At 44.0% G+C, this 8445-nt stretch overlaps 1 long non-coding RNA gene across 2 annotated transcripts in view; it reads right to left on the reverse strand.

The window, feature by feature from the left end:
• The window catches only part of LOC109303871, a 17959-nt gene extending 13260 nt beyond the window's left edge, over nt 1-4699 (reverse strand). The window contains exons 1-2 of one of the 2 annotated variants that reach the window (XR_002099252.1): nt 4663-4699; nt 367-1944 (exon numbers count right to left, since the gene is read on the reverse strand). This is a non-coding gene — a long non-coding RNA (uncharacterized LOC109303871). Of the gene's footprint in view, nt 1-366; nt 2564-4662 lie in introns of those variants that run through there. The other variant, XR_002099251.1, reaches the window with a different exon arrangement.
• Between the last annotated feature and the right edge of the window lie 3746 nt (nt 4700-8445).

Below are 8445 nucleotides of genomic sequence, written 5' to 3' on the forward strand. Positions count from 1 at the left end.
GAGTTCACTAGTACCTAGCCACACAAAAGTCTCATGTTCCTTCTGGTGAATTCTAGCATATTACGACTTCACGTGGAGTGTTGCACTAAACTGTCACACTAGCAGATCATAAGGCTTTGCCACAGAAAAATTAAGTTAAAAGCTGCAGATGAGAATATAAACCTAGGGCTGGTATAAAATGGGCATAGTGCCATTGACTTCACTGATGACAGTTGTTCCAATGAAGGTGCACTTTGGGAGCTTGCAGGCAGATGGCTGAGAAGGAAGAAGAGACAAGGGAGGGTGGAAAAGAACAAGAAAGAAAAGGGGGGAGGAAGAGGAGTAACTTAACTGCATAATTCTAAGGGAAGAGCTAAGAAATTCTACCTTACACCCTTTGATGACACAGCCCATACAAACTCCACACTCCTGGTTTAGGATGTTATCAGAATCTTCTGGATAGTATTGAAGTCTTCAAGCTGAAATGTTATGTAGAGTAAGTGTAAAACTTATATCCCAATGGCATCATAAAATTTGACTGCAACTTTATAGACTTTCTTTTCCAATCTATTTAGAATGTATATTAAAAAAAAAAAAGTTACTTTGGAGCTTGCTTAATGTTGTGGTCCAAAAAGAGAAACTTTTGGCCCTTGCTGTGGCTGTTAGGTTGCTTAGTTAACTTGAAGGCTTTCCTTTCTCCCATTTCTGTTTCATTTTTAGGGAAAATACACACATCCAAGTGAGTAAGTATCTGCTTGTGTGTGTTACATTGGTATGTGTCATTCATTTATACATTTAATTATAAATGTTCCATAACCCAGTTTAACAGCTTACTTTTGAGTTTTTGCACTTTTTCCTCTGTCTGTAAAACCTTTACATTCTTTCATTAGCTTGGAGAGCACACTCCCTATTTTTGTAATATTCATATACATTCAAGCCAGATGGAGAACCAGACTAGAAGATTTCAGAGATCCTTGTTAAAAATTGTCACATCAATAGAAAGCACTAGAAGCATTCAGTTCATCTCAATCTCTGTTATGCTCTCCTCTTGCTCTTGAGGTCCTAGTACTTGTTTCACTAAGGCATATTTTAAAAGCCAGTGAAGGCAGTTGGGACTTTTTTTACTGCTAATGAGCTTCAGATCAGGACCTTAAGTTCTTTTATAACCGAAGCTCATTTACAAGCACAGCTCCCTGCATAGAGCACTATAAAATGCTCACCGGAGTGTTTTAATAAGAGACGATTTTTAATTAGAAGTATTGAAACAATGAAGCAGAACACTTCCAATATCCAAGGTAGACAAATTAGCTAATTCTATTAACTTACTAATAAGGTCAAACAGTTTCTGACTCTTCTTGGGAGCCAAGGACATGTTCTGTGACTAACCTTAAATTTACTGTGCAGCTACATGCATGTTTACAGCAGCAGGTTTATCTGAAAGTATATTACTGGTATTTTGTTAATACATTGTTCTACTATATTAAATGAGAAAGGGAGTCTTGGCTGCATCTTAGCTAGGTAGGAGGGGGTTCTTGGTGGTTCCCGTTTGAAAAAGGAAGTGAGGTCTGGCAAGTGTTGAGAACCAATAGTTTGTACATTGCGCTATTCTGATAACAATCCTATAAGGCCACAGGAATCAATGATACTCTTTAACCCTGAACACTCCATAAAAATAAAATAGGCTATCAATTGGTGTTGGAAGCATGTATTTTCCTTTTAAAATAAAATGCTAAATTATCTTGTTACAGTTATTCCTTAAGTCTGCAGAAGCAAGACATAAACTTTAATGACTAATTTGTCTAAAATAACATTACTAGGTTATACTTGCCTTGATGTCCAGAAGTTCTTCATACAATTATTTCAACTTTGAGATCACTGAAGATCTTCTTAAAAATATTTCATGAAGTTGGACAAGATCTTCGTTCTGTTCATTCTAGCTGGTCTGCCATAACTGTTACTCCAAACCTGGTCATAGCACAATCTAATTTTTTTTGCTTTAAATGTATCGCATGTGTTAATGCTGACTGTATTGAACAATGTTCAAGTAAGTAGTACAGCAAAAAACTAACTGCTTTTGAGATGGAGTTTTGAAGAGGAGATTAAACTTGATGGCCCTCAGAGAGACCTTCCAACTCTGTTCTTGTATATATCTGCATTAATCTTTGTTAAAAAAAAGTCACTTTGTTATAATTTAGATAATGATTACTATATATTTTAAAATAATAATTCAATTGTTAGAATTTATGGAGCTAAGCCCTTCTGTCCCTGGCAATGTTTTTGCAAGCAAAATGTCCACTGAAATCAATACCTGATTAAGCTTTGAGTAAGAAATGCATTGTTTAGCCAATCCTGAACAAACTGGAATTTTATATTTTTTATATTCAACTTATTTCTAATACTGCCATCTTGTGGGGAAATTTCAAATAATAGATTAAAACCTTTCATAATTTGATACATAGCATATTTGGAGTAGAATCCATTCCTTCTGTACTTTCTCCAGGAGAAGAAGGTTCCTCATATGATTTGCTATATTTTAACTTGATGAGGGTTTAAAAATAACATCATAAGAAACCTAGAGAGAAAGAGATGCGGAAAGATCCTACTCTCCAGGATGTTTTCAGCAATCACTTACAATACTCTGTTGGTCTACTGAGCCAAGCACATGACCTTGAACATAAAAATAATTTTTGGCACAGGCAATAACTATAGAAAACACTTTTAAGCATGGTTCTTTTGTGTTTGTAATTATGTATATTACAATACAAAAGGAGGGGGAGAAAGGTCAAAGGGAAACAAAGCCATTTAGACCATGTGGTTTCATTCCTAGTTTTAGACGTGTATGTGTTCACCTAAACTAAGGAACCTGGTGGTCTAAACTGCTTTAAGTTGCTTCCTATTTACTTCCCATCTGAGAATAAATGTGTGCAGTGCAATGTCTAATTAAGTGATCAGATGTCTGGGAAGGAATCGCAGAGGTCCAGACTTCTTTCTCACAGTAGACATTGTACAACACTCTGGAATCTGGGGATCTAAATTGTAAACTCCCAAAATTCCTTTCCTAGTATCTCCATAAGTCATCTTTTTTTAAACCAGTACTATTTTCAAACTACTGTCAAACAGCATGAAAAAATTGCTACCAAGTAAGGTGATGCGTATCAACAACTTAGTATAAACAGGATACTCAAACTATTGACAATTACATAAAAATGCAGCGTTGGAGGAGTTGGAAGACAGGTCAGTGACTTCAATATTGTTAAAGATTTGGGATTGTTATCACTAGTTGCTGTATACAGTTTAGTGATAACTTTAGTCATTTGGGGTCTCCAAATTATACAGGCTATTGATGGGGAACTATGTACCTATTACGTAGCCTTCTTTTCATCCCCAGATTTTCAATTCATTAGCAGAAAGACAAATTTCATCCAGATGAAGCAATGCCTAGTTTATTTCCATGTGGGGGATAGGTAATAACTCAGCTGTGGTGGTGCTTTCTTTTTTTTCTTCATACTCCAAAGTCATGATACCAAAAGCAGAAGTAGTAGAATTTGTGGGGGGGAAAAAAGAATAGGACTGTCCAGCAGTAAAAACTGCACTGCCAGGGAATGGCTTATCAGCATTTTAAAAACTTCTTGCTATAGCTTCCATCTCTTCTGAGGTTACAAATTTTAGAAAAACTGCTAGTTTCTCACAATCTTTCAGCTATTTTCACATCTAAAACTTTTTTTCCTGCATCATGAAAGTATTTTTTTCATGTCACCCTTTCTCTTTTTTTTTTTTTTTCTTCTTTTAATTGCCTGATTCCTGCCAATATAATCCCAAACTAGCAGAATGTTTCATTAACATTCTAAATGCTAAGGAAGAAAACTGACTCCATCCTTGCTGCTTTAGGACTTAGTGGCAGCTAATTTAGTATTTAACTCCAAGTTGGTACAGCTGGTACTTAATGACACGGCATCTGTTACAGTAATTCACCTGGTATAGCAGCAGTTGGCCTACTGGGGGGATAAGTAATACAAGTACAGTGGAGTCGCATCATTTGTGCACTTAACTTACGTGAATTCATCATATGCGTATGCCCCGGAGTGCCAGTTGTTTAGATTCAGGCTGCAGCTGCCCCCTGCAGTGCTCTGCACAGGGCCAGCAGCCCTGCTGGGAAGCTGTCCACGCTGACCGGGTGGGAATTTGGTGCAGGCTGCCCTGGGCGGGAGCAGCTGTGTAGGGGAGGGAGTGGACTGTACCACTAGGCAAGCCCCCCGGCTCCCCTCCACCCCCAGCAAGCTCCTGGGACCTAGCATGTGTGCAGCCTGCAGCTGCCCCCCACAGTGCTGTGCACAGGGCCAAGCAGATCTATTGGGAGCATTCCTGCTGGGAAGCTGTGCACGCTGGCTGGGCAGGAGTTTAGTGCAGGCTAGCTGATTTTTTCCAAGGGTAATTTTGACTATATGCAGTTTTCACCTTACGCGCTGACTCTAGAACCTAACCCCCGCGTAAGATGCCACTCCACTGTAATATCATTATTTCATATAAGTATTTTATTTCAACTTATCTCCATCATGCACGCAGGAATACTTCAGTGGATAATGCTAACCAGAAAGATAACCTTGTTCAAAATCAAACTGGGTATACTAAGAATAGGCAGCACAGTAATAATCCACAACACAGTTGCACACTTAAGATAATCACCTGCATCAATTTTTCAAGTACCCTGGCAAGTTTGTCTTCTGATTGGATCCAAGTTTGCCACAATGATGCTGAACAAGAGAGGGGAAGCAATATTTGGTGTATTTTTGTAAGGTAACTTCAAAGACATCATGAAATGCCTTCCAAGTTGTCAAAATGCTTTGCATGAATATGTATAAGCTGACTTCTGAGGGACTTTTCATAAACTTAAATTAAGCACATGTATGTCTACAGGAGCAGAGCCAAAGTTAAGGGGGAGAAAAACAAGGCAGCATAATCAGCATGACAAAGATGAGGACAACAAAATTATACAGTCAATGCAAAAAGTATGTATGCATTCAGAAAGATCATTTTATTTCTGTCACAGGTTCTCCCCAAGACAGTTTCTTTTGTGGTTTCCCTGTGTGACATGCATAGATATCCATTGACCCAAACTAAGCTTACTCTTGGGGTGTTTTGGTTTCTAATTGCAACTAGTGTGAAGCTGTGTTCAGTTGTATGGTTCTTGTGCCTGTTTGTTATGGTATTTGATATTAACTGTAATGTTGATGCATCTTTATAGTTCAGCTAAGGTTGTGTTAGTAAGGTGGGAGTGATTAACTTGAACAGCCCCCCAACTGTTCACACTTAGAGTCAAAGGTTGATGCTTCCTCAGCCTGAAGAAGGGTGTTTTGTATTCAAAAGCTTGCAAAGAAGAATTTTCCCAACTATTTTAGTTGGTCTAATAAAAAATATTGGATTTACCCAAAGAACCTTATCTGTTTATGTCCTTAGAACAGGGGTGGGCAAAATGCAGCCTGCTAGGCCATTCTATCTGGCCCGTGGAGCCCCTAAAATTTTAGAAAATTAATATTTATCTGCCTCTGGCTGCCTGTCATGTGGCCCTTGATGGCTTGATGAAACTCATTTTGGGCAGAGGGCCACTTACTAATTGCCTGCCCCTGTCTTAGAACAACACAGCTACAGCCAGTACCCCATAAAGGTTGAGAATTAGCATGTGACTTAGCTTGTGCACTGGTCCTCTATGTGACTGCCAAGAAGCAATGATATACTTGCATTTTAAAAGAAGCCTAGCACCTAGTTGGTCAAACTCAAACAGCAGAGACTGCAGTGCCTATTGCATTAAAGAAATCTAGGTATCTATGCCCCTCCTGGACGTGATGAATGAAGCATGTTAAGAGCCAGACAGGAGGAAGAATGTCTTGCATGCAAAAGCTCGTCTAACTTTAGCCCAGCTTTATAGTTGGCCCAATAAAAAAAGATTGCCTTAAGAAATCCTTGCCTCTGTTGGTTTTGGACCAGCATGCTTGCATCACTTTTACACTATGCTAGCCTGCCTGGCAAAGGCACTTAAGCCTGCCTTGAGTGTATGACTTGTACCTGGGCAGACAAGACTCTTTGGGTAAATGGGATAGCGTTCATTAGACCAACTCAATTGTTGTGAAAAAATGTTCTTTGCAAGCAGTGGGGGAGTCTGGTGTTTTGTGTTCTCCTGGATGGAACAGAAGCTGCTACGCAAAATGCAGATGGGTAAAAATGCAGAGGCCTAATTTGTACCTGGGAAGACTAAAGAGCAAAGGAGGGGCTGGGTCCCCAAGCCAGGGAGGCTGGAAAACCGAGCTCAGGGGTGAAGAAGGTTCTCATGGGCAGGCTCAGAGGCTGCATTTGGAGCCCTGAAGCTGGACCTGGACTGCAGCTTCAGACTGACCCTGCGGGATCAGACCAGGTCCGTGGTCTGGTGCTTTCTCGAGCTGTGCCTGTGGCTCAGGAACTGGTTTCTTGCGCTTGATTTGTTTTTGTAATACATCGTGTCGCTTGTCTCTACTGTGGGGCGCGATGACTCCCGGGCAGGGATACTGCCGGCTGCCCCCTCCACGGAGAGGAGACCCTACACCAGCTTCTCTGCCTAAAAGGGCGGCCCTCGGAGGCCGGCAGCGCTTCCCTCGCGGGGGCCGGGACACGGCGCTGCCCCGGGAAAGCTCAGGCTCTTCCTTGGGGAGCGGAAGCACGGGGCTGGGGCTACCCGGCGGCACCGGGTAGCCACCGCTCCTTCCGTACGAGGACTGCCGGGTGGTTGGCACCTGCGCTCCTTCAGGCGCTAAGCGAGTCTGCGAGGTGCACCCCGGACCCCGGGCGGGAGCGAGCAGGCACCGCCCAGGCCGTCAGGTGACGCCGCACATTCTTCAGTCCTGGCAATTCACCGGTGGGGGCCGCGCGCATGCGCAATAGGGACGAGTGGACGGAGCCGGCGCTGTTTAACATCCGGGTCCCACCCGCCCTGGGTGGGGTGAGGGGGCTTGCGGCCGGCGCGGGGCGATTCGCCCCGCCCAGGCTAGTCCCGTCCCTTCCAGTCCTCCCGCTACCGGCGCCTGGCCCTGCGTGTGAAGGCGGAGGAGGATGATGCCGGCTCTGGCCGGGTGCGGGCCGCGCTGGGGCGGCCTCTACCGGCTCTGCCTGCGGGGCCGTGCCTGCCGCGGTGAGTGCGGGCCCGGGAGCGCCTGTGAGCGTCGTGCGCCGGCTTCCCCGCGCCTCCGCCTCGGCCTGCTGCGACCGGGCTCGGGGGCTGGGAGGCCCCAGCCCTCCTGGCCTGTCTCGACCGGCGTGCGGCTGCTAGGGCCGCCTGGGCCCTGTGGTGGGGGCGTGAGGGCGGTTTGCGGGGGCGTCTGCCCGGTCCCTCCCTGTGTCAGGTCTGCTCTGCGCTGCCTGGCAGTTGAACCCGCTGTGGAGCTGAGGGGGCAGTTGGGGCGGCCCCACCTCGGGGGCATCCTTATGCCCCTGCTCTCACCCTGCAGCCCATGCTCGGTGTCAGTGTCTGCCCAGGTTTTGATACCTGGGACATGCTTAATTTCTGGATTAAAATTGTCAGCACATACCTACCAGCTGGATCTGGTGTGGCCGGGGCCTGACCCAGCCCGGTTTTTGTGGTACACATTAGCATGCCGCAAGCATGGCAGAAGCATCACGGTATGCCTTCTGGGGATTGCTGCTATGTGTAGTCTGCCAATGTACTTTCTGGAAGGGGCCAGTTAGTTGTTGGACAGTCTGCTTTGAAGTGAACAGATTGGCTTTCTGCTAGGCTTCAGTTATGTTCTGGTTGAGTTATTTGGGGGCTCTGGCTCTGTCCACATTGTGGGAATGAAGATGGTAGCACTAGCTGATAGTCATGTTCTGGGTGTGGCTGCAGCTACCTCAGTTCTGATTGGAGGCTGCAGATGAGTGTCATGGTTTCTTCGGGGACAAACACTTTATTCCAGGACAGAGTGCAATTATTCACATGTCTGTGTTTGTGGTATTCTGGGACAAATACTAAAAAGGCTCCTAGGGTAAGAAGAGATCACAGTTTGTCCTGGGCCATCATACAGTGCATCTGAACAGTTGTTCTGGGATTGAATTGGTGGCAGTGCCTTCAGCCACTTACCAGACCATGGTTGGAAGGACAGTGTGTACATGCTGGTCTCAGCACTTCTCTGTTCCGGGACTCACACAGGCACAACTCGCCGAGGGATAAATGCTCCATCTGTTCATAGCCTTAGTGCATGTCCTGACATAAACCTCTTCAGTATTTGAGTTTGTTAAGAGTAGCATTCAAGCACTTTTTCAGGACAGTTGATATCCATTTTCCATACTTCCGTTTGGCCTTGTTTAAAGCTCTCACTTTCAGGAAACACAAATCATAAATATTTTTGCACTGTGCATTAAGTATTTATACATTCAGATACTACTATAAAATGTAAGGATGTGACAAACAAAAGGAGTGAAGAGAGATTTTTTTTTTTCAGGTTAATG

This window comes from Gavialis gangeticus, unplaced genomic scaffold, assembly GCF_001723915.1.
Source record: "Gavialis gangeticus isolate Ggan-Ray unplaced genomic scaffold, GavGan_comp1, whole genome shotgun sequence".
Lineage (NCBI taxonomy): Eukaryota > Metazoa > Chordata > Crocodylia > Gavialidae > Gavialis > Gavialis gangeticus.